We start from the raw sequence: 25156 nt of genomic DNA, 5'->3' as shown, positions 1-25156 counted from the left end.
AGCTTGTTTAAAGAGAAGCGGAAATGAACCCGTAGTCAGAGAATCATTGATAACTGCAGTAATAAATGGGAGGAGGGTGTCAAAACACTCAATGAACAAATCGGTGGGAAGGGGGTCGAGATCGCATGTTTTTGTGTTTGACTTGAGGATTGTACATTTGACAATTTCCTCAGTAACAGGAGTAAACGAACTAAGAGGTCGTCCGTGAAAGCAGTGTTCAGCATCATCGAAGGAAAGGAGTGACTGCTTGTCAAGATTGTTTCTTATTGACTGAATTTTATTGTGAAAGAAATGCAGGAAGTGTTGGGGTAGTTCGTTTTGAGGAAATACAATGTGAAGAACGGATTTATTTTTGGTGGCAAACAGGTGGTTGGTAATGCTGAACAGTTGCTTTCAGGAGGAGCTCCTAGTAATCCGATCAGAAATATATGACGTTTTTGCTTTCAGAATGATTTTTATGACTAGTCTTTTAGCTATGTTATACAACTGTTTATGGACTGTGAGGCCAGTCTTCAGCCACTGTCTCTCAGCACGTCTTTGTTCCTTTTTGGCAGCCCTGACTTCGTCGCTGACTGCGCTGAACCATGGAGTACTCCTGCGTCTGGGAACGGCGCGCCATGTCGCTGGAGCATGACAGTCCAACGCTGTGCGGAGGCAACAGTCGAGGTCTTCTGCAGTGACCACGGAATGGCCAGAGAGACGGGTGTGAAGGTCCTCTTTAAAGGCGGAACGGCCGATGGCACGAATGTTGCGGGCAGTGATGAAGGTGGGCTGAAGACGAGGAACAGCAATACTCAGGTGGCTGGTGACACAGAAGTGGTCCGAGGTGATAGCACAGGTCACTGACGTGGACTGCACCAACTGATCATCGCATCTGTGCACTAACCAATCCAGGATGTGTCCTTTAACGTGTGTAGGTTGGGAGACAGACTGAGACAGACTAAAAGTAGAAAGGAGGTCAATGATCTTTGAAGTGAGAGGATGATGTGGTTGATCGTAGTGGACGTTGAAATCTCCAAGAATCAAGACGAAACCAGGAAGAGTATTGCAGTGGTCGAGCAGATTAGGAAGCTGGGTCACGAACATAGTCAGTAAGCTTGTTTTTCCGGTTAGATGGAGGTCGGTAGAGGCAGAAGAAATGAAGAGTGTTTTCTGACAGAGTGACGGTGACATGGGCTAGCTCGTAGGATGAATGGTCGAACGAAAAAGTCGTGGTGAAGGAGACAAAGGGAGAGAAGTTGTCTCTGTAAATAACAGCCACGCCCCCACCCCTAGAGGAGCGAGGAAATGACTGCAGGGTGTATCCAAGTGGGGTGAGATCAGCACATCTCGCTTCGCGGCCACTGGGTCGGAGCCAAGTTTTGGTCAGAAAAAACACGTCGATATCGTTATCTTGAATAAAAGAGGTAATTTCTGTTCGCTTGTCAGGACTACTTACAGACTGAGCGTTGAATAAGGCGAGATACAGGTCAGAACGGTGTTGTTTTGTTGCTGTGCAAGTTCTACAGGGATAGATGAGGTTATTGAAGTTGACAGGGGACACTTTTTTCGCAGGAATTATTAAAATGTGGGTCGGGCCGTCGATGGTCGCAAAGAGAAATCACAATCGGTATTTTTCTCTGCTTTCTCCTCCCGCCTCGCTTTGTGCGTTTTCTCGGGAGACCAACGCCGATTTCAAGTTCTCTGAGGCCTGACACGAGTCCAGGAATCAATTGAGTGGTGTTGTTTAAAGACAAAAGTTTTTGCCGAGTGTAGCGAATAGGCCTCGGGATAGAGGAGTTAGAGCGGATAGTCGAGCTCGGTACATGCAGTGGTGCATGCAGAGGTGGGGTGAGCGATGGGACGTGCGATGGGACGAGTGGTGGGACGTACGATGGGACGAGCAATGGGGCGAGCGGTGGGACGAGCGATGGGGCAAGCGGTGGGATGAGCGATGGGCAGGGCGATGGGACGAGCGATGGGGCGAGCGATGGGGCGAGACAGGGAAAAGAACTGTCTTGTTGAGAGGCGCACACCGGGGCTGCGTGAGGCTCAACGAAAAAACATGGCAGGTACTTACAGTTCGAAATTTTCAACTTGGTGGCGAGTAAAAACCAAAGTACTGCAAATCTCACGGGCAGACACGCCGCCATAAGCCAGGAAACGAAACAGGGATCCATCACAATCATTCACACAAAGCACAACATGACAGCACACGCTAAATCCAACAGAATCAATCAAATACACAGGACGACCGACTCAGCTCAGCCTGCTAGGCGAATGACCCAGAAGTTCAAATACCCACCAATAAGCTCTTGCATGTTTTTTCTCCTGAAATATCTGACCATTGTCCCTTCTGTGGTTCTCTTGAAACCTTGTCACATGCTTATGTTGAATGTGTACGCTTGATTCCCCTATTTGGTTTGCTTCATGAAATGTGCACGAAGCTTTCTTTAAACTTTACTTTGAATTCTTTCATTTTTTGCTTTGTCTCAAACACACACCAAATAGAAGTGGTTCTAGCGAACTTTCGCGTTGCCATGGCAAAGAAAGCAATATATCGCACGAGGAAAATGCAAATTGAAAATCCTACAAGATGTACAGATAACCTCCCGGCCTGTTTTAAAGGACTTGTATTTGCCCTTATTAAAATGGAATTTTGTTTCTATACATCTATGGATAAAGTATTGATCTTCAAAAGTATATGGGCATTGAATAATGCGCTTTGCTCTGTGCAAAATGGTGTGTTGATCACAGATTGATCACTCCTCGAGCATGATATGTTTTTCTGTGAGGAACAAAACACTTTATTGTACACCGCTCCTTTCCTATGCCATCTCCAGGCATTGCAAATCGTCATTGCCGGGCACCGAAGGGGGCTCGGCAGTGACGCACGCTGAAAGAGAGTACTCAGTTTTCACTCTGGTTGTTGTACACCGCTCCTTTCCTATGCCATCTCCAGGCATTGCAAATCGTCATTGCTGGGCACCGAAGGGGGCTCGGCAGTGACGCGCGCTGAAAGAGAGTACTCAGTTTTCACTCTGGTTGTTGTACACCGCTCCTTTCCTATGCCATCTCCAGGCATTGCAAATCGTCATTGCCGAGCACCAAAGGGGGCTCGGCAGTGACGCACGCTGAAAGAGAGTACTCAGTTTTCACTCTGGTTTCTTTCTTGTTTGTTTTCTTGTTGTACACCGCTCCTTTCCTATGCCATCTCCAGGCATTGCAAATCGTCATTGCCGGGCACCAAAGGGGGCTCGGCAGTGACGCACGCTGAAAGAGAGTACTCAGTTTTCACTCTGGTTTCTTTCTTGTTTGTTTGTTTTCTTGTTTGTTTTCTTTCTTGTTTGCTTTCTTGGTTGTCCGGACGATATCTCAGCCATCCTTTGAGCTAGGAAGCTGAAATTTCGGCACAGTAGTGAGCAAGTCCTTTGTCAAATACGGTATTTTTTGTTTTTTGAATAATCAATTAATTGAGGAGTTATTTAATTATTAGCGTTTAATTAAGTACTTATTTAATTAATTAAATTTCATTTATCTTCTGACCATTATTAACTCAGGCACCTTTTGAGTTAGGAAGCTGATATTTGGACATGCCAATGACCAGGTGATTTGGCTGCAAAGGATATTTTTGATTTATTAATTAATCAATTAATCGATTAATTATTTAATTATTCGATTAATGACAAAAAAATTTTTTTTTTTTAAGTTACAGATTCTGATGAAATAGTGGTAGTTTGTGTTCTCTGACCAAATTGATTAATAATTTAATTTTTTAATGATTATTATTTATTTATTTTCATTATTAATCATTTATTTATTTTCTTTCTCATTTGGCCAATATCTCAGGCACCTTTTGAGCTGGGAAGCTAATATTTGGACATGAGTGACCAAGTGATGTGGCTATCAAGGATATTTTTGATTTATTGATTAATCATTTCATCTTTTAAGTATTTATTGATTAATCGATTAATTATTTATTGAGTAATCAATTAATTATTTAATTTTTTATAAATGACTTATTTAATTAAATTTCTAAAAGATACATCTTCGGATGAAGCACTACTGGTTTAGTTATGCGATTAGCCAATTGATTATGAAAATATTTTGTGATAATCTTTTATTGATTTTAATTATACAATTAATCAATCAATTAGTGTACACCTCTCCCTCCCAATGCAGCCTCAATGAGCTGCACTGCGGTATTGCCGGGCGCCGGAGGCGCCCCGGCAATGCCGCGCTGCAGCATATTTAATTATTTGGCATGGGGCGGTGTACTTTGAATGTATGTGTACTTGTTTTCTTTCTTGTTTGTTTGTCCGGACGATATCTCAGCCATCCTTTGAGCTAGGAAGCTGAAATTTCGGCACAATAGTGAGCAAGTCCTTTGTCAAAAACGGTATTTTTTTTTTGATTAATCAATAAATTGAGGAGTTATTTAATTATTAGCGATTCATTAAGTACTTATTTAATTAATCAAATTTCCTTTCTCTTCTGACCATTAACTCAGGCACCTTTTGAGTTAGGAAGCTGACATTTGGACATGCCAATGACCAGGTGATTTGGCTGCAAAGGATATTTTTGATTTATTAATTAATCAATTAATCGATTAATTATTTAATTATTCGATGAATGACCAAAAAAATTTTTTTTTTTTAAGTTACAGATTCTGATGAAATAGTGGTAGTTTATGTGTTCTCTGACCAAATTGATTAATAATTAAATTTTTTTATGATTATTATTTAGTTATTTTCATTATTAATCATTTATTTATTTTCTTTCTCATTTGGCCAATATCTCAGGCACCTTTTGAGCTGGGAAGCTAATATTTGGACATGAGTGACCAAGTGATGTGGCTATCAAGGATATTTTTGATTTATTGATTAATCATTTCATCTATTAATTATTTATTGATTAATCGATTAATTATTTATTGAGTAATCAATTAATTATTTAATTTTTTATAAATGACTTATTTAATTAAATTTCTAAAAGATACATCTTCGGATGAAGCACTAGTGGTTTAGTTATGCGATTAGCCAATTGATTATGAAAATATTTTGTGATAATCTTTTATTGATTTTAATTATACAATTAATCAATCAATTAGTGTACACCTCTCCCTCCAAATGCAGCCTCAATGAGCTGCACTGCGGTATTGCCGGGCGCCGGAGGCGCCCCGGCAATGCCGCGCTGCAGCATATTTAATTATTTGGCATGGGGCGGTGTACTTTGAATGTATGTGTACTTGTTTGTTTGTTTGTTTTCTTGGTTTCTTGTTTTCTTGCTTTCTTGTTTGTTTGGTTGTCCGGGCGATATCTCAGCCATCCTTTGAGCTAGGAAGCTGCAATTTCGGCACAATAGTGAGCAAGTCCTTTGTCAAAACTGTATTATTTTTTTTTGATTAATCAATAAATTGAGGAGTTATTTAATTATTAGCGATTAATTAAGTACTTATTTAATTAATCAAATTTCCTTTCTCTTCTGACCATTAACTCAGGCACCTTTTGAGTTAGGAAGCTGATATTTGGACATGCCAATGACCAGGTGATTTGGCTGCAAAGGATATTTTTGATTTATTAATTAATCAATTAATCGATTAATTATTTAATTATTCGATTAATGACAAAAAAAAATGTTTTTTTAAAGTTACAGATTCTGATGAAATAATAATAATAATAATAATTCATTTATTTTGTATAGCGCTTTTCATGAAGCCCAAAGGCGCTTTGACAGAGTGCAAAACATAATGCATAACAAAACATGAAAACAACAATTGCAAAAAGACAAGAATCAATAGGGAAATATTTAAAGCAAAAGGAGGGAGAAGGAGAAGTGATAGTCAGGGGTTAGATTCTGTGGGTTGAATGTTGAATGCAGTGCTGAACAGGTGGGTCTTGAGTGATGTTTTGAATGTGGTGAGTGAGGAGGAGTCTCTGATGGTGTGAGGTAGTGAGTTCCATAGGGTGGGAGCAGCGATGGAGAAGGCCCTGTCCCCCCAGGATCTGAATTTGGTCTGGATTGGGGGGGGGGGGGGTCAGGAGGTTGGTACCAGCAGAGCGGAGGTTGCGGGTGGGAGTGTGTCTGGAGAGGAGGTCAGCCAGGTAGGATGGGGCCAGGTTCTGGATGGCTTTGTAGGTCAAGAGGAGGATTTTGTACTGGATTCTCTGGGAGATGGGGAGCCAGTGAAGCTTGTAAAGGACGGGGGTGATGTGGTCACGGGTCCGGGAATGGGTGAGTAGACGGGCAGCGGAGTTCTGAATGTATTAGAGTTTATTGGTGATTGTTGAGGGTGAACCATAGAGGAGGCTATTGCAGTAGTCCAGACGGGAGGTGATGAAGGCGTGGATGAGGGTTTCTGCAGCCGTGGAGGAGAGGGATGAGCGGAGACGGGCGATGTTTTTCAGGTGAAAGAAGGCTGTCTTTGTGATCTGTTTAGTGTATTTGTCGAAGGAGAGGGTTTGGTCAAAGATGACGCTGAAGGAGCCGGGGCTCCCACGTCGATCGGAAGAATGGACGCGACAAAAAGCTAGAATTCATCTGAGTTGCTTTAATGAAATCAAACACTCAGGCACTCTGAAAAACCGTTTATCAGTCAGCAATATATATCTATTCCGCCAGGGGGTTTGCCCAGGCCCGGCGCCAGGGGGCGTGGCCCAGCGTCCTGGCTGCGGCCTGGCAAGTTGAGCGCGGGCCTGGGCGTCCTGGACGAGCCCGGCATGGTGATCGCTCCGCGTCCTTGATAGGTGCAAGGCGATTGTGAAAACTCAGCGGCAGCCGCTACACACGTCCCCCCAGAATCGACTTGCACCGGCAGGGTCAATTTGAGGGGGGTCCTGATGACCCGGCCGAAGCGACCCCTGGCGGGTCGTGGGAGGGGGTCCGGTGAGGTGGTGGGCGGTCGAGTGGGGGGCACCGTGGACGGGGGACGGCCTCGCCGCGGCGGAAGGGCCACCCGTGGTGGGTGGTCGACGTCCACGTGCGCCGGCTTGAGGCGGTCCACAGCAATCCGGTCCGACCTGCCGCCGATGTCGATGACGAACGACTTGTCGTCCCGTCGCAGCACCCGGAAGGGCCCGTCGTACGGCGGCTGGAGTGGCCACCGATGTGCGTCGTGACGCACAAAAACATACTCCGCTGTGCGGAGTGCTGGGGGGACGTAGGACTGGGGGTCACCGTGGTGGGATGTTGGCACGGGGGCAAACCGTCGGGCGGCCTCCTGGAGGTCCGAGCGCTGGTGAGCTGCGGACCAGGGACTGGTAGCGTCGGGCACAAATTCGCCCGGGACGCGTAGCACCTGGCCATAGACAAGCTCGGCGGTGGATGCCTGGAGGTCCTCCTTGGGGGCCGTGCGAAGGCCCAAAAGGACCCACGGCAGCCGGTCGGCCCACCCGACGTCTTGAAGGCCGGCCATGAGCGCGGCCTTCATGGAGCGGTGGAATCGCTCGCACAACCCGTTTGCTTGGGGGTGGTAGGCCGTAGTACGGTGGAGCTTGATCCCCAGGTTGCGGGCGACCGCGCCCCACAGCTCGGAGGTGAACTGTGGACCGCGGTCTGACGAGATGTCCGCCGGTGCGCTGAAGCGGGCGACCCAGGTGGCGATGAAAGCCTGCGCCACGTCGGCGGTGGTGGTGGAGACGAGGGGAACGGCCTCCGGCCACCTGGTGGTCCTGTCCACCATGGTGAGCAGGTGTGTGAACCCCCGTGACGGGGGGAGGGGGCCCACCAGATCCACGTTGACGTGGTCGAAACGTCGTTCGGGCACGGTGAAAGGTGCCAGCGGGGCCTGGGTGTGTCGGTGGACCTTGGCCCGTTGGCAGGCCGTGCAGGCGCTGGTCCAATCGCGGACGTCCCGACGAAGGCCGTGCCAGACGAAACGCGCCGACACCAGCTTCTGGGAAGCTTTCCGGCCCGGGTGGGAAAGGCCGTGGAGGGAGGCGAAGATGCGGCGTTGCCAGGCGACGGGCACGATGGGGCGAGGCTGGCCTTGGGAGACGTCGCAGAGCAGGACAGTGTCCGCGCAGGGGATGTCGGCCAGGCGGAGGCCCGTGTCCGCCGCCCGGAGGGCTTGCACCGTGGTGTCGGTGGTTTGGTCCGCCGCCATAAGCGCAAAATCCACGCCCAGGTGGACCGCGTTCGCGCTGGCCCGGGAAAGACAGTCGGCCACGGCGTTGTTTTTGCCGGCGACGTGCCGGATGTCCGTGGTAAACTCCGACACGGCGGAGAGGTGGCGCTGTTGGCGGGCCGACCATGGCTCCGTGACCTTGGCCATGGCGTAAACCAACGGCTTGTGGTCGACGAACGCCGTGAAAGGTCGGCCCTCCAGGAGGTGGCGGAAATGGCGGACGGCCAGGTGTAGACCGAGGAGCTCCCGGTCAAACGTGCTGTATTTGAGCTCGTTCGGCCGGAGCTGCCGGCTGAAAAAAGCGAGTGGCTGCCAAACCCCGTTCACCCATTGCTCATGTACGGCGCCCACAGCGTAGTCGGAGGCATCCGTGGTGAGGGCGATGGGAGCGTTGAGCACCGGGTGAGCGAGCAGTGTTGCGTCGGCGAGGGCCCGCTTTGAGCCTTGGAAGGCCGCATCCATTGCTGCGGACCAGGCGATGTCGTGCTTGGCCGGCATGCCCCGGAGGGCTTCGTAGAGGGGCCACATGAGCTGAGCAGCGCGGGGCACGAAGCGGTGATAAAAATTCACCATTCCCAGGAATTCCTGCAGGGCCTTTATGGTGCGGGGACGCGGGAACGTGGTGATGGCCTCGACCTTGGTTGGCAGCGGCACGGCCCCGTTCTTGGTGATGTGATGGCCCAAAAAATCAACGGCCGTCGTGCCGAAGTGGCATTTGGCCGGGTTGACGATGAGGCCGTGCTCGCTGAGGCGCTCGAACAGTGTCCGGAGGTGGAGGAGGTGCTCGGCCCGGGACGTGCTGGCGACGAGGATGTCGTCCAGGTAAACGAAAAGGAACGGCAGGTCACGCAGCACGCCGTCCATCAAGCGCTGGAACGCCTGAGCCGCGTTCTTGAGACCAAACGGCATCCGCAAGAATTCGAATAAGCCGAACGGCGTGATGACTGCCGTTTTAGGGACGTCGGCCGCCCTGACAGGTACCTGGTGATATCCCCGTATGAGGTCAATTTTCGAAAAAATGACCCGTCCCGCCAGACGGGCGGAGAAGTCTTGGATATGCGGGATCGGGTACCTGTCGGGGGTGGTAGCGTCATTGAGACGGCGGTAGTCGCCACACGGGCGCCATCCACCCCCCGGCTTTGGCACGATGTGCAGTGGCGAGGCCCACGCGCTATCGGAGCGCCGCACGATGCCGAGGTGCTCCAACGCGTCGAATTCGGCCTTCGCTACGGCGAGCTTGGCTGGGTCGAGGCGGCGGGCCCTGGCGTAGACCGGCGGGCCCGTGGTTGGTATGTGGTGCTCGATCCCATGCCGTACTGCGACGGCCGAAAACGTCGGCCGCGTGAGGGCCGGGAACTCCGTGAGCAGGCGAGCAAACTCGTTCGCCGCCGGGACGGCGCATGCCAGCTCGGTCGGCGCGGAGCTGCTCAATGTGCATACCAGGGAGCTGAAGGTTTCAGCGTTGATTAAACGACGCCGTTGGACGTCCACCAGCAGTCCGTGTGCGCAGAGGAAGTCGGCGCCTAGCAGAGCCACGGGCACGTTGGCGGTTACAAACGTCCAAGCAAAGCGTTGGCCGCCGAAGCAGAGGGTGACGTTGCGCGGGCCGAAGGTGCGGATAGTCGATCCGTTGGCCGCAACTAAGGAGGGGCCGCAAACCGCGGATTGCCTGTCCTGGTCAGAGGCGGGTATGACGCTCAGTTGGGCGCCGGTGTCGCACAGGAAGCGCCGTCCGGACGCTTTATCCGTGATGAACAGTAAGTTGCCCGTGTGGCCGGCGCTCATGGCTGGTAATGAACGCCGGCCCGGCCGTTTCCCGGCCTGCCGAAGGTGCACGGGGGTCGGCATGTCCGGGCCTTCTGTCCGAACCTGGCATGATAGTAACACCACGCTTGGTCAGGTGGAGGCCTCGGTCGTCGTGCCGGAGGTGGTCGGCTCGGTAGAGCGGCCGCCAATGGCGTCGGCAGTTCGGCCGTCGACCGTGCCGGGTGCTCGGGCGCCCTGGGTGTTGCGTCGGACGGCGGTGGGTCCCATGTCGCCGCTACGATGCGCTGTCCTGCGGCGGAGATCTTGTCGGCTTCTCTGGCAAGGGCCCGGGGATCTGTGATCGTCGTGCTTGCCAGGGCGAGGCGTACCGGGTTAGGCAGCTGACGGAAGAACAGCTCCCGGAACAGGAATGCCGGAGAGTGCTCGCCGAGCAGTGAAAGCATGTAGTCCATGCGCTCGGAAGGGCGCGTGTCGCCGAGCTCAGGCAGATCGAGCAGGCGCCGTGCGCGTTCCGCCGATGGGAGGGCGAAAGCATCGAGGAGCAGCTTCTTAATCGCGCCGTATTTGTCAGCGGCTGGCGGGCTTTCGAGGAGGCTCAGGGCGCGGGCCGCGGTAACCGACCCGAGCGCAGCTACCACATGGTGGAAGCGGGTGTCGTCGGCCGTGATGCCTCGCAGGGCGAACAGGGACTCCGCCTGTGCGAACCAAACCGCCGCGTGAGCCTCCCAGAAGGTAGGCAGTTTAAGGGCGACTGCCGTGTCCATGTCGATAGGTCACCAATGAAGGAGCCGGGGCTCCCACGTCGATCGGAAGAATGGACGCGACAAAAAGCTAGAATTCATCTGAGTTGCTTTAATGAAATCAAACACTCAGGCACTCTGAAAAACCGTTTATCAGTCAGCAATATATATCTATTCCGCCAGGGGGTTTGCCCAGGCCCGGCGCCAGGGGGCGTGGCCCAGCGTCCTGGCTGCGGCCTGGCAAGTTGAGCGCGGGCCTGGGCGTCCTGGACGAGCCCGGCATGGTGATCGCTCCGCGTCCTTGATAGGTGCAAGGCGATTGTGAAAACTCAGCGGCAGCCGCTACAACGCCAAGATTCCGGATGAGAGGGGAGGTGGATACTGGGATACCGTCGATGTTGAGGGCAAAGTTATGGGTGGATTTTGTGAGCGTTTTTGGGCCAATGATGATTATTTCAGATTTATCATAGTTAAGTTTGAGGAAGTTGATTTGAAGCCAGGATTTTATTTCAGAGATGCAGTTTGTCAGGATAGAGTGGGTGTCGGTGGAGACGGACTTGGTGGAGATGAAAAGCTGGATGCCATCGGCAAAGCAGTGGAATTGGAGACCATGACGGCGGATTAAGTGACCGAGGGGGGACAGGTAAAGGATGAAGAGGAGGGGGCCAAGAACTGAACCTTGGGGGACACCTTGGGGGAGGGGAGCAGTGGGGGATTTGCAGTTATTGATGGAGATGAACTGGCGTCTGTCAGAGAGGTATGATTTGATCCAAGAGAGGGCAGTGCCGGTAACGTTAAAGGTGGATTCAAGTCGGGTGAGGAGGATGGTGTGATCGATGGTGTCAAAGGCAGTGCTGAGGTCGAGGAGGACGAGAATGTTGAGGTTGCCAGCGTCAGAGGAGAGGAGAAGGTCGTTGGTGATTTTGAGGAGAGCAGTTTCAGTACTGTGGTTGGAGCGGAATCCGGATTGGAATGTTTCATGCAGGTTATTGGCAGAGAGGTGATGTTTGAGTTGAGTGGCTACAGCGCGTTCCAAAACTTTCGACAGAAAGGGTAGGTTGGAGATGGGTCTGAAGTTGTTTAGGGTGTCAGGGTTTAGACCAGGTTTTTTTAGAATAGGGGTAACAGCAGCTATTTTGAGGGATGGTGGGACGATGCCTGTAGACAGGGAGGAGTTTATTGTTGCAATGATAAGTGGAGAGAGAGCAGGGAGGGAGGCCTTGACAAAGCTGGAGGGGATGGGGTCAAGAGTGCAGGTGGCAGTTTTCATTCCTATGAGGAGTTCAGAGAGGTCAGTAGGGGAGACCAGGGAGAATTGAGACAGGGGAAGGCAGGATAAGGGGGGGCCGGTGGTTGGAGGGGGAGCGGGTGCGGTGGTGGTCAAGCTGTTGTAGATGTTGTCAATTTTGCGTTGGAAGAAAGAAAGGAAGGAGATGCAGTTGTCTACTGTGAATGACTGGGTGGTGGTGTCCAGGGGGTGGAGGAGTTTGTTTATTGTCGAGAAGAGTGCTTTTGGGTTTCCGGAGCCAGAGTGGATAATTTGAGAGTAGTAGGCGGAGCGGGCGTGGGAGAGGGCATCTTTGTAGTGTTGTAGGTGGTCCTTGTAGGCTTGGGAGTGAACTGTGAGACCTGTTTTATTGCGGAGTCTTTCAAGTTGGCGAGCACGAGTTTTCATCAGGCGGAGTTCAGGGGTAAACCAGGGAGCAGAATGGGTGAAAGAAACTGTTTTGGTTTTTACAGGCGCAAGCTGGTCAAGGCAGGAGGAGAGAGAGTGTGGTTGTAGTAGTCAGTGAGGTCGGAAGGGGTGTGGAGGTCAATGAAGGGAGAAGTGGACATTTTTTCAGAGAGGGTGGATGAGAATGAGGTAGGTGAAAGAGCGTTTAGCTTACGGACGTTGATAGTGCGATAATGTCTTGGTGTTGGGGTGGGGATGTTGATGGTCATAGTGATGGCTAAGTGGTCAGAGAGGGTGAGGTCAGAGCCAGAGAGGTGGTGCCAAATTAATCCAGTGGAGCAGACAAGGTCCAAAATGTGACCACGAATATGCGTAGGAAAGTTGACATGTTGAGTGAGGTTAAAGCAGGTGAGTAAATCAGTGAAGTCAGTGGTTATTGTGGAGTCAGTGGAGTCCATGTGGATATTGAAATCACCAAGGAGGAGGATTGAGGGGGAGAGGGAACATAGCTGGGTCAGAAATTAGGAGAAGTCAGACAGGAATAATGGGTGTGGTTTGGGAGGGCGGTAGACGACAGCCATGACTGACTGCGTGCGACCAGAGAGTTTAAAAGCCAGGTGTTCAAAGGATGAGGATGAGGCGATGGAGATGAGGCTGGTCCTGATGTCTTGATGGTGGATAACGGCAATTCCACCACCTCGGCCCTCCGAGCATGGTTTATTGACATAGGAATATCCATTGGGTTTGGTGAGGTTGAGCGTGTAGTAGTCCAGTGGTTGTTGCCAGGTTTCGGTGAGACAGAGAAAGTCCAGTTTGTTATCCAGGATGTAGTCGTTGAGGATGAGGCATTTGTTGTTGAGGGACCGGGTGTTGAACAGGGTGAGCTTGATGTTGTTTTGAACAGCGGGGATGAATTCAGGTGTTTCAGCCAGGGTTCGCAGGCAGGAGGTGCGATTTTGTGCGTTGCCGTGACTAGGTGCGCTGGGACGATGAGTGGGAGTGCGCTGAGCCGACCAGAGGATGGGGATGGAGTGACCTGATTGTACATATACAAACTTACGACCGGAGCCACGGTGAATGTACCTGGGTCGTCGGAGGAGTCCATTTGATTTGATGGCAGAGATGCATGATGGGGTGGAGCGGGTATTGAGCAGAAGGAGCCTTGCGGCGGAGTACCGCAGAGCCATGTCAGGCAGGAGCGGAGAGACGAGATGGGGCCAAGGTTGAGGAGGTGAAACAATGGTCCCAACGCACGGGAGCAGGCCCAAGGAAACGAAGGAGACGAAGGAGCCAGGTAGGGGAAGCCAGGAGCAGAGTCGGGACCAAGCAGAGGGCAGACAGGAGCAAAGAGACGATCGCGAGGCCAAGGTTGATCACGGCAAAGCGGGAAATGCAGCGGCAATCAACCGCCGCCGCTACAAATCAGGATCACGGCGGGAAAACCGCCGCCACACCGCTGCGAAGGACACAACCCACGAGAGCGTGCCCGAGGAAACAGCGAGCAGGCGAAGGAGCCGGGTAGGCGAAGCAGGGTGCAGAGCCGGGACTATGCGGAGGGCAGACTCAATGGCCAAAAAATCCGCACGACCACCAAAAAAGCAAGCCACAGACAGTGACCCAGTCGAAGAAGCGGCGAGCATGTGACGCCTGCATCCTCTTCAGACCAGACCGGAAGCGGAGACAATGACAATGACAATGACAAATAAGAAATAGTGGTAGTTTATGTGTTCTCTGACCAAATTGATTAATAATTAATTTTTTTTATTCTTATTATTTATTTATTTTCATTATTAATCATTTATTTATTTTCTTTCTCATTTGGCCAATATCTCAGGCACCTTTTGAGCTGGGAAGCTAATATTTGGACATGAGTGACCAAGTGATGTGGCTATCAAGGATATTTTTGATTGATTGATTAATCATTTCATCTATTAATTATTTATTGATTAATCGATTAATTATTTATTGAGTAATCAATTAATTATTAAATTTTTTATAAATGACTTATTTAATTAAATTTCTAAAAGATACATCTTCGGATGAAGCACTAGTGGTTTAGTTATGCGATTAGCCAATTGATTATGAAAATATTTTGTGATAATCTTTTATTGATTTTAATTATACAATTAATCAATTAATTAGTGTACACCTCTCCCTCCCAATGCAGCCTCAATGAGCTGCACTGCGGTATTGCCGGGCGCCGGAGGCGCCCCGGCAATGCCGCGCTGCAGCATATTTAATTATTTGGCATGGGGCGGTGTACTTTGAATGTATCTGTACTTGTTATTATTATTATTATTATTGTTATTATTATTATTATTATTTTTATTATTTTTATTATTATTATTTTTTTCCTGTTTCTTTTCTTGATGTACTCATGGTCTTTATGTAAATGTTCCCTTTAAAATGGTTTTGCTTGTTTTTTTTACATTTGTTTTGTGAAATGATCTGTGAAATGGTTTTATATATATTATTTTACAAAATATACTTTTTGATATTTTTGTAATAAAAGGACGTAAAAGTCTCTCTCTCTCTCTCTCTCTCTCTCTCTCTCTCTCTCTCTCTCTGTCTCTGTCTCTGTCTCTGTCTCTGTCTCTGTCTCTGTCTTTCTCTCTCTTCTCCACCCTCCTCCCCCACCTATTTTTTCTCCTCCCCCCATATCTCTCTCTCTCTCTCTCTTTCTCTTTCTCTTTCTCTCTCCTCTCTCCTCTCTCCTCTCGCCTCTCTCCTCTCTCCTCTCTTCTCTCTTCTCTCTTATCTCTTATCTCTTATCTCTTATCTCTTATCTCTTATCTCTCTCTCTCTCTCTCTCTCTCTCTCGCCCCCTGCTGGTCGTTGGTGAGTCATGCGTGGGTGTGGCAATCATGGCTGCTGTGTGTGAGGAGCTGTGAGTACTGTGCTGTGTTGGCGTCTTTCCCATCCTCCATTTCACTCCATTTGTGTCCTTGTACGTGTTTGTGAAGTTTTCCCCGTGTTTCCTTTCTTTGTTGAGACAGGAGAGAGAAAGAGAGCGCACATGGTAAGTGATTAGCAGGCCTGTTCAGGACCCCCTGGTTTGGGCCTGCTCTTCCATTTGCCGTGTTTATACGTTTAGCCTTTTCTTGGCTAAATACTTCACCCATATTATTACTTTTCCTTTTCCTCCACTTGCTAGTTTTGCTTGTGGCAGGTTTGTTTTTGTTTTTTCAATTTACTTCATTTGTTAATTTTACACTATGGCAAACGTACGTTTGCACAATAGTGTGTACGAGGCACTTACTCCAAAGAACGGGGTCATAGTTTGTCCGCCGGACGGAGTTAGTGTTGACGACGTTGTAATGGGTTTCGGAGAACAAATTGGGCTCGAAAACATTCTCGCAGCGTCGAAAATGAATCAACGTGTCGTGCTCTTCCTGTCCGAAGAGCGATACGTTGCTCAGACAGTCGAAACCGGCTTGTCTGTCGCACCGGATCTTTTTCTTACTGTGTGTCCTTTGGACACACCTGCCGTCAAAATTATTATTTCGAATTTACCACCTTTCTTTAAAAGCGAGGAGATTACCTGTGCTTTAAACCGTTTTGGGACGGTCGTGTCACGGATCTCAATGATCCCCTTACGTTTGCGTTCTGGCGCTTCGGTTAGACACATCACGTCTTTCCGGCGTCACTGTTATATTGTTTTAAAGAATAATGCACAATCGCTTAGTGCTGCTGTGACTTTGAAGCACAAAGATCGCAGCTACCAAATTTACATCGCTACTGAGGCAATGACGTGCTTTATTTGTGGCGAGCACGGACATTTAAAGAACGCTTGTCCGAAACCAAATATTCCCGGTGACGAATCTCAACGTGTGGAATCTAACCGGGAATCTCAACACCTGGAACCCAAACCAAGCACCAGTGGTACATCTAGAGTCGCGGAGCCCAAGCCAGACACGAGTGGCACATCTAGAGCGGAGTGTACAGACACCTCCCATAATCAGCCCCGCGGTGCGAGTGCAGAACTAAAGGGACCTCAAGCGGATGACGAGGGTTTTATCACCGTTCAATCTCGGAGAAACAAGTGCCCAAACGTCAATGGTCACGATGTAACGGTGAGCGTTCCGAAAAAACTGGCGGCGTCGGGCAAACTAAATGGCTCCCATTTGGAAGCAGCTGCCCCGTTTGCTGCCGTGGAAACGGAAAACAGATTTGCCGTGTTAGCTACGGAGGATAATAATAACGCTCCTGATAACGAGCAAGACAAACACGAGCACGAACAAGAAGGTGGTGTCGTGCCCCAAGAGGTACAAGGAGGTGATGTTGTGCCCCAAGAGGTACCAGGAGGTAGTGTCATGCCCAAAGAGGTACAAGGAGGTAGTGTTGTGCCCCAAGAGGTACAATGAGGTAGCGTCATGTTCCAAGAGGTAGCTGTGACTACCCCTGTGGTTGCCGATACTACAACCATGGACGTCAGCAATGAACCTGTTTTGGTCCCTCTCCCTGCTAAGGGTGAAGTGTCTCTGAGATGTCTGCGCCACAGACAACCCCGTACATGATGGAAGCAGAGAGTGTATGTTCTGTTTCGGAAATAGTTTTTCCCCTCCTGGCAGAAATGGAAATACCTGCTCCACCGGGGGAGCACGGTACTAATGTAGATCCCCAATTAAACTACGACTCTGATGGCGCGTCGTCGCTTGCCTCTGGTGGTAGCACCGAGGTCTGGAATGATCCAGGCTTATCCCAGGAACCGGAGAGTGTTCTGACTGTGCCCCCCCAGGAGATCCTAAAGTTTTTACATCACACCTTCCGTAAGAGAAATGTTAAAATTCAGGATTCCTTCCCTGATCTGCACAGTTTTATCATCTCCGCAAAGCGACTGCTCCTTCAGTCTGAGCAGTTTGGTTTGACTGAACCACAAATGTTTCGTCTCAGGAAATGGGTTCTGAAAGCAAGGAAGCACCTGCAGGCATATCATGACCCAATTGACTGATACCCTTCCCCAAATTCCACACTATGGCTTTTTCTATAGCCACTTTAAACATAAACGGAGGACGCTCGTATTTACGAAAAGCTGAAGTTAAGGAGCTTGTTTTGAAGAACCACATTGATATCTTACTCTTACAAGAAACCAGATGTAGTTCCTCCTGTATGAGTGAATGGGAAAGAATAATGAAAGGAAGGTTTGGATTCCGTTTCCGGTCCGGTCGTGAGAGGACGCTGGCGTCACTTGCTCGCCACTTCTCTGACTGGACCATTGTCCGTATCTTGCTTTCCTGGTGGTCGTGGCGGATTTTTGGCCATTGAGTCTGCCCTCTGCACGGTCCCGGCTCTGCTCTGCTGCTCCTGGCTTCACCTGCTCGGCTCCTTCGCTGTTTCCTCGGGCCCACTCCCGTGGGTTGTGTCGATTGTTTCGCCTCCTCACCCTTGGCCTCGTGCTCGTCCCTTCGCTCCTGCTGGCATGGCTCTGCGGTACTCCGCCGCAAGGCTTCTCCTGCTTAAAACCCGCTCCACCCCATCATGCATCTCTGCAATCAAATCGAATGGACTCCTGCGTCGACCCAGGTACATTCACCGTGGCTCCGGTCGTAAGTTTGTTTATTTACAATCAGGTCACTACATCCCCATCCTCTGGTCGGCTCAGCGCACTCCCACTCATCGTCCCAACACACCTGGTCACAACAACGCACAAAATCGCACCTCCTGTCTGCGAACCCTGGCCAAATCACCTGGATTCATACCCGCCGTACAAAACAACATCAAGCTCACCCTGTTCAATACCCGGTCCCTCAACAACAAATGCCTCATCCTGAACGACTACATCCTGGAAAATAAACTGGACTTTCTCTGTCTCACTGAGACCTGGCAACAACCAGTGGACTACTACACGCTCAACCTCACCACACCCAATGGATATTCTTACATCAATAAACCACGCTCGGAGGGCCGAGGTGGTGGAATTGCCGTTATTCACCGACAAGACATCAAGACCAACCTCATCTCCATCTCATCTGCTCCATCATTTGAACACCTGGCTTTTAAACTCTCTGGTCACACACAGTCAGTCATGGCTGTTGTCTACCGCCCTCCCAAACCACACCCATCATTCCTGTCTGACTTCTCCTACTTTCTGACCCAGCTATGTTCCCTCTCCCCCTCAATCCTCCTCCTTGGTGATTTCAATATCCACATGGACTCCACTGACTCCACGCTAACCACTGACTTCACTGATTTACTCACCTGCTTTAACCTCACTCAACATGTCAACTTTCCTACCCATAACCGTGGTCACATTTTGGACCTTGTCTGCTCTACTGGACTAATTTTGCACCATCTCTCTGGCTCTGACCTCACTCTCTCTGACCACCTAGCCATCACTCTGACCATCAACATCCCCACCCCAGCATCAAGGCATTATCGCACTATCAACTTCCGTAAGCTAAACGCTCTTTCACCTGCCTCATTCTCATCGACCCTCTCTGAAAAAATGTCCACTTCTCCCTTCGTTGACCTCCACACCCCTTCTGACCTCACTGACTACTACAACCACACTCTCTCCTCCTGCCTTGACCAACTTGCGCCTATAAAAACCAAAACAGTTTCTTTCACCCATTCTGCTCCCTGGTTTACCCCTGAACTCCGCCTGATGAAAACTCGTGCTCGCCAACTTGAAAGACTCAGCAATAAAACAGGTCTCACAGTTCACTCCCAGGCCTACAAGGACCACATACAACACTATAAAGATGCCCTCTCCCGCGCCCGCTCCGCATACTACTCTCAAATTATCCACTCTGGCTCCGGAAACCCAAAATCACTCTTCTCTACAATAAACAAACTCCTCAGCCCCCTGAACACCACCACCCAGTCATTCACAATAGACAACTGCATCTCCTTCCTTTCATTCTTCCAACGCAAAATTGAAAGCATCTACAACAGCTTGACCACCGCCGCACCCGCTCCCCCTCAAACCACCTGCCCCCCCTTATCCTGCCATCCCCTGTCTCAATTCTCCCCAGTCTCCCCTACTGACCTCTCTGAACTCCTCATCGGAATGAAAACTGCCACCTGCACTCTTGACCCCATCCCCTCCAGCTTTGTCAAGGCCTCCCTTCCTGCTCTCTCTCCACTTATCATTGCAACAATAAACTCCTCCCTGTCTACAGGCATCGTCCCACCATCCCTCAAAATTGCTGCTGTTACCCCCATTCTGAAAAAACCTGGACTAAACCCTGACACCCTAAATAACTTCAGACCCATCTCCAACCTACCCTTTCTGTCAAAGGTTTTGGAACGCGCTGTAGCCACTCAACTCAAACATCACCTCTCTGCCAATAACCTGTATGAAACATTCCAATCCGGATTCCGCTCCAACCACAGTACTGAAACTGCTCTCCTCAAAATCACCAACGACCTTCTCCTCTCCTCTGACGCTGGCAACCTCAACATTCTCATCCTCCTCGACCTCAGCGCCGCCTTTGACACCGTCGATCACACCATCCTCCTCACCCGACTTGAAACCACCTTTAACATTACCGGCACTGCCCTCTCTTGGATTAAATCATACCTCTCTGACAGACGTCAGTTCATCTCCATCAATAACTGCAAATCCCCCACTGCTCCCCTCCCCCAAGGTGTCCCCCAAGGTGCAGTTCTTGGCCCCCTCCTCTTCATCCTTTACCTGTCCCCCCTCGGTCACTTAATCCGCCGTCATGGTCTCCAATTCCACTGCTTCGCCGATGACATCCAGCTTTTCATCTCCACCAAGTGCATCTCCACCGCCACCCACTCTATCCTGACAAACTGCATCACTGAAATAAAATCCTGGCTTCAAATCAACTTCCTCAAACTTAACTGTGATAAATCTGAAATAATCATCATTGGCCCAAAAACGCTCACCAAGTCCACCCATAACTTTGCCCTCAACATCGACGGTTTCCCAGTATCCACCTCCCCTCACTTCCGGAATCTTGGCATCATCTTTGACCAAACCCTCTCCTTCGACAAATACACTAAACAGATCACAAAGACAGCCTTCTTTCACCTGAAAAACATCGCCCGTCTCCGTCCATCCCTCTCCTCCGTGGCTGCAGAAACCCTCATCCACGCCTTCATCACTTCCCGTCTGGACTACTGCAATAGCCTCCTTTATGGTTCACCCTCAACAATCACCAATAAACTCCAATACATTCAGAACTCCGCTGCCCGTCTACTCACCCATTCCCGGACCCGTGACCACATCACCCCCGTCCTTTACAAGCTTCACTGGCTCCCCATCTCCCAGAGAATCCAGTACAAAATCCTCCTCTTGACCTACAAAGCCCTCCATAACCTGGCCCCATCCTACCTGGCTGACCTCCTCTCCAGACACACTCCCACCCGCAACCTCCGCTCTGCTGGTACCAACCTCCTGACCCCCCCCCCATCCGGACCAAATTTAGATCCTGGGGGGACAGGGCCTTCTCCATCGCTGCTCCCACCCTCTGGAACTCGCTACCTCACACCATCAGAGACTCCTCCTCACTCACCACATTCAAAACATCACTCAAGACCCACCTGTTCAACACTGCATTCAACATTTAACCCACAGCATCTAACCCCTGACTATCTCCTCTCCTTCTCCCTCCTTTGTGCTTTGAATATTTCCCTATTGATTCTTCTTTTTTTGCAATTGTCTTTATGTTTTGCTATGCATTATGTTTTGCACTCTGTCAAAGCGTCTTTGGGCTTCCTGAAAAGCGCTATATAAAATAAATGCATTATTATTATTATTATTAAGGTGGTTCTTCAGTAGCTTAGAGTGTCCTCGGGCTGGGGTAGCCATCTATTTGCATCCTTCTCTCTGTAATCTCATTGTTGATTTTAATGAAATAATTAAAGGGTACTTAATCTCTCTCACTTTCACCCTTAATGGTTTTAAACACACAATAGTGAACGTCTATGCATCCAGTGACAGCACGGATAGAATTGCCTTTTACACACAGTTAGAAACCTCCCTTGCACATTTTGATTCTAATGGATTTGTTTGTTTAGGAGGGGATTTTAACTGTACGATGGACTCTACCATTGATCGCAATGGGAATGAGCCTCATCCAGCAAGTATTGTGCCTCTGACTAGGACTTTGACAACCTTCTCCCTTGTTGACATCTGGAGAACTCGAAATCCATCCACACGCCAGTATACATGGTGTCGGTGTTTAAATGGCCGTCTGTCCCTCGCAAGGTTAGACCGGTTTTATATTAATAGTGATTTTTAAAATATTGTGACCCATACTGCTATTGTCCCGAGTGGTTTCTCAGATCACCACATGGTTGTGTTTCGCACTTTCTCCCCGATTTGTAATCGTGGTGCTGTCTATTGGACATTCAATGTTAGTCTTCTGGAAGACAAATGTTTTATTGATGCTTTTAAAATCTTCTGGGAGACCTTACTCCTGCGGAAAGCTTCCTTCCCTCTCCTCGGACAGTGGTGGGACAATGCAAAAGTCCAGATAAAAATGTTTTGCCAGCAGTACGGGTCCTTTCATACCAAGAATGATGTTGCTCTTCAATCCCTGCTTACCAAGGAGATTTTAACTTTACAATCTAACCTCTCAGCTTCTAATGCTGAACGGACTAATCTTTTGTTGGCTAAGAAAAAGGCCGTTCTTGCTGAATTGTGTGTAAAGCGAGCGAGAGGAGCTTTGGTCCGGCTCCGAATGGAAAATTTGTGTTTTCTCGATACCTCTTCCAAGTTCTTCTTTGGATTGGAAACCCGAACCAAACGAAGCCAGCAACTAACCTCGCTTCGGACAAAAGAAGGGAGAGTGACATACGATCAAAAATGTATCAGAGGTTCCGCCAAGGAATATTTCTCTGACTTGTACCGTGCCAAGAACATTGATCATGGAATGATTGACTCTCTGGTTACCTCTTTGCCCACCTTGTCCGAAATGGCACGCCAACAGTTGGATGTGGAAGTTACTTCGGAAGAACTTTTTTCCGCATTGCAAACTTTACCCACTGGCAAGGCGTCAGGCTTAGATGGGATCCCAATGGAACTCTACCGGGCCTTCTGGAACCTTTTGGGTCCTGAACTACTTGGTCTTTTAAACGACAGCTTGCGATCTGGCTCGCTACCCCTCAGTTGTCGCAGGGCTGTACTTGCCCTCATTCCCAAGAAAGGAGACCTTCAGAACTTGAAAAACTGGCGTCCAATCTCGTTACTTTGTACTGACTATAAAATATTTGCCAAAGCTCTTGCAAACCGCCTCAAGCTGGTGATTGGGGAGATTGTACACCCCGACCAATCCTACTGCATTCCCAAAAGGACTATACATGATAGTATTTTTATCGTTCGCGACATTATCGATATTTGTACCATTGAACAAAGGAATGTTGGTTTGGTTTTCCTCGACCAGGAAAAAGCTTTTGATGCAATTGATCATTTTTATCTCTTTTCTGTTTTACGTGGCTTTGGTATCGGGGAATTTTTTATCTCTTACACTAAATTATTGTATAATAATACTTTTAGCTTGTTAAAAGTAAATAATATTTTATGCCAGCCATTCTCTGTTTGTAGAGGAATTCGCCAAGGGTGCCCCTTGTCTGGTCTTTTGTACTCCCTTTCAGTTGAGCCTCTGCTTATTCGATTGCGTGCGCGCCTTCTTGGTTTCGCCCCCCTTCCAGCAGTAAACCCGGTCAAGACAATTGCCTACGCAGATGACCTGTGCGTAATTGTTCGCTCTGATGAAGATGTTTCTTCCTTGGTTCATTGTGTCCGGGAGTTTAGCTCAGCAAGCTCTGCAAAAATCAACTGGCTCAAGAGCAATGCTCTTTACTTGGGTCCGCTAAGTGACGCCCCTCCTCCAACCTTGCCCGGCCAGCTTGTGTGGGCACGAGACGGGATACACTATCTCGGGGTCTCTCTTGGCACTCCGGACTTCGTCTCGAAGAACTGGGAAACACTTATAACTAAAACTGAGCAGCGGCTTCTAAAATGGAAAGGTTTACTGAATCAGCTCTCTTATCGGGGTCGCACCCTGATAATAAACAATCTTGCGGCATCAATGCTGTGGCATAAGCTTAAGGCACTACAAGCCCCAGCTTTTATTCTCAAAAAACTCTCAAGTGTTTTCATTGACTTTTTTTGGGGGGGGGGAAACACTGGCTCCGGTCAGGCGTGCTGAGCCTGCCCGTTGCTGAAGGTGGACAGGGGTTGGTCGATGTCAACAGTAAGGTGATGGCTTTTCGCCTCCTCTCACTACGCCGGCTCTTGTACACGGATGTCCCGTGGAAAGCTTTTGCTCACTGCCTACTTAGGCAAGCCGGGAAACTTGGTTTTGACCAGCAACTCTTTCTCATCAACATCAAGAACATTGACTTAACTTTGGTCCCCCCATTCTACAGTAGCATGCTGGAAGCATGGCAGGCGATTCAATTTCAGCGTGATGCATGTGATTATTCCCTCCCAATGTTTTTAAATGAGCCACTCTTCTTAAACCCAGTTTTTAAAGGGGTCTGTAGTGACCGATCTTTTATGCAAAAATTCATTGATATTGATTGCACTAAGGTCAAAAACTTTCGAGACCCTTTTCTCCATAAATGGAAGTCAGCAGCTGACGTTGCTGTGGCTACTGGTGTTCGTTCTATCAGAGTCATTGGGAGGATCTTCTCCCTGATTTTACGCCTTTTTAAACAAACCGGGCTAAAATGGGACCCACTGGTGGAAGCTAACCCCTCTTTGTCACAATGCCCCTTTCCAAAACTTTTAATCTCTTTCCAAGGTCTTATTCCTTTTAATACAATGGAGAAATCCTCTGTTTATTCCATGTGTGTTGGAATTCTTGTTCCCTGTAAACCGACAGAACCTCAAACACACTGGAGACCTCTGCTCCAAATTGGCGCTGCCGCAACAATCAAATGGCTCACCATGTATAGGGCACCCATTGTCAAACGCACTGGGGACCTGCAATGGCGACTGGCACATTATATTTTATCTTCAAACATTTTATCTCACCGCATATGCCCTGACAACTCGGAAATGTGTCCCTTCTGTGATGTCCCTGAAACTGTTTTTCATGCTTTTATTGAATGTACGAGGTTGGCTCCTCTTTTTTCAGTTTTATCACGTGTGATTGAAGGGCTAGGCTTGGTTTTCACACATTGTGTTTTTATATTTGGCTTTAATTTTTCTTACCGGTGTAAAGAAGAATGTATTTTAGCCAACTATCTGTTTGCGGAGGCAAAACTTGCTATTTATTTATCAAGAAAGCACAAAATGCAAACCATTCGTGCACCACTTTTATCTGATGATGATGTTTTTATGATTTTCAAAGGTCTAGTTACGTCTCGTTTACATCTGGAGCTTGAATTCATTGAATGTACGCTCTTCTCACAGCAATGGTGCGTGAAGGAATCCCTTTGCAGCTTGGTTGATGGTGTCCTCCAAGTTCATTTGTAAATTCTAGTCCTTGCCCTCATGTAACCCCCATCTTTATTTATATGAAATGTGTCGTATGACTTTTCATCATGTACACTGACTTCATCATGACTTCATGACTTCATCATGTACATGTATGACGTTTCTCTCTCTCTCTCTCTCTCTCTCTCTCTCTCTCTCTCTCTCTCTCTCTCTCTTTCTCTCTTTCTCTCTTTCTCTTTCTCTCTCTTTCTCTCTCTTTCTCTCTCTTTCTCTCTCTTTCTCTCTTTCTCTCTCTTTCTCTCTCTTTCTCTCTCTTTCTCTCTCTTTCTCTCTCTTTCTCTCTCTTTCTCTCTCTTTCTCTCTCTTTCTCTCTCTTTCTCTCTCCGTATTCCCGTCAGCGAAGCGACGGATTTTTTCTTTCATCCAGCAAGGTGTCGTTCAAAGCCTTATTGCGGTATTTGCGACTGCACTAATAAATGTGTACACCGATTAGAAATGGTACAAAGACCGTT

General features: G+C 48.8%; 1 protein-coding gene across 3 annotated transcripts in view; it reads right to left on the bottom strand.

Moving 5' to 3' along the window:
• Positions 1–25156, bottom strand: part of AGXT (alanine--glyoxylate aminotransferase) — a 177502-nt gene that overhangs the window by 151556 nt on the left and 790 nt on the right. The window lies entirely within an intron of this gene.

The sequence above is a fragment of the Myxine glutinosa genome, chromosome 4 (assembly GCF_964187855.1).
Source record: "Myxine glutinosa chromosome 4, kmMyxGlut1.1, whole genome shotgun sequence".
Classification (NCBI taxonomy): Eukaryota; Metazoa; Chordata; class Myxini; order Myxiniformes; family Myxinidae; genus Myxine; species Myxine glutinosa.
This window is presented reverse-complemented; position numbering and strand designations above follow the sequence as displayed.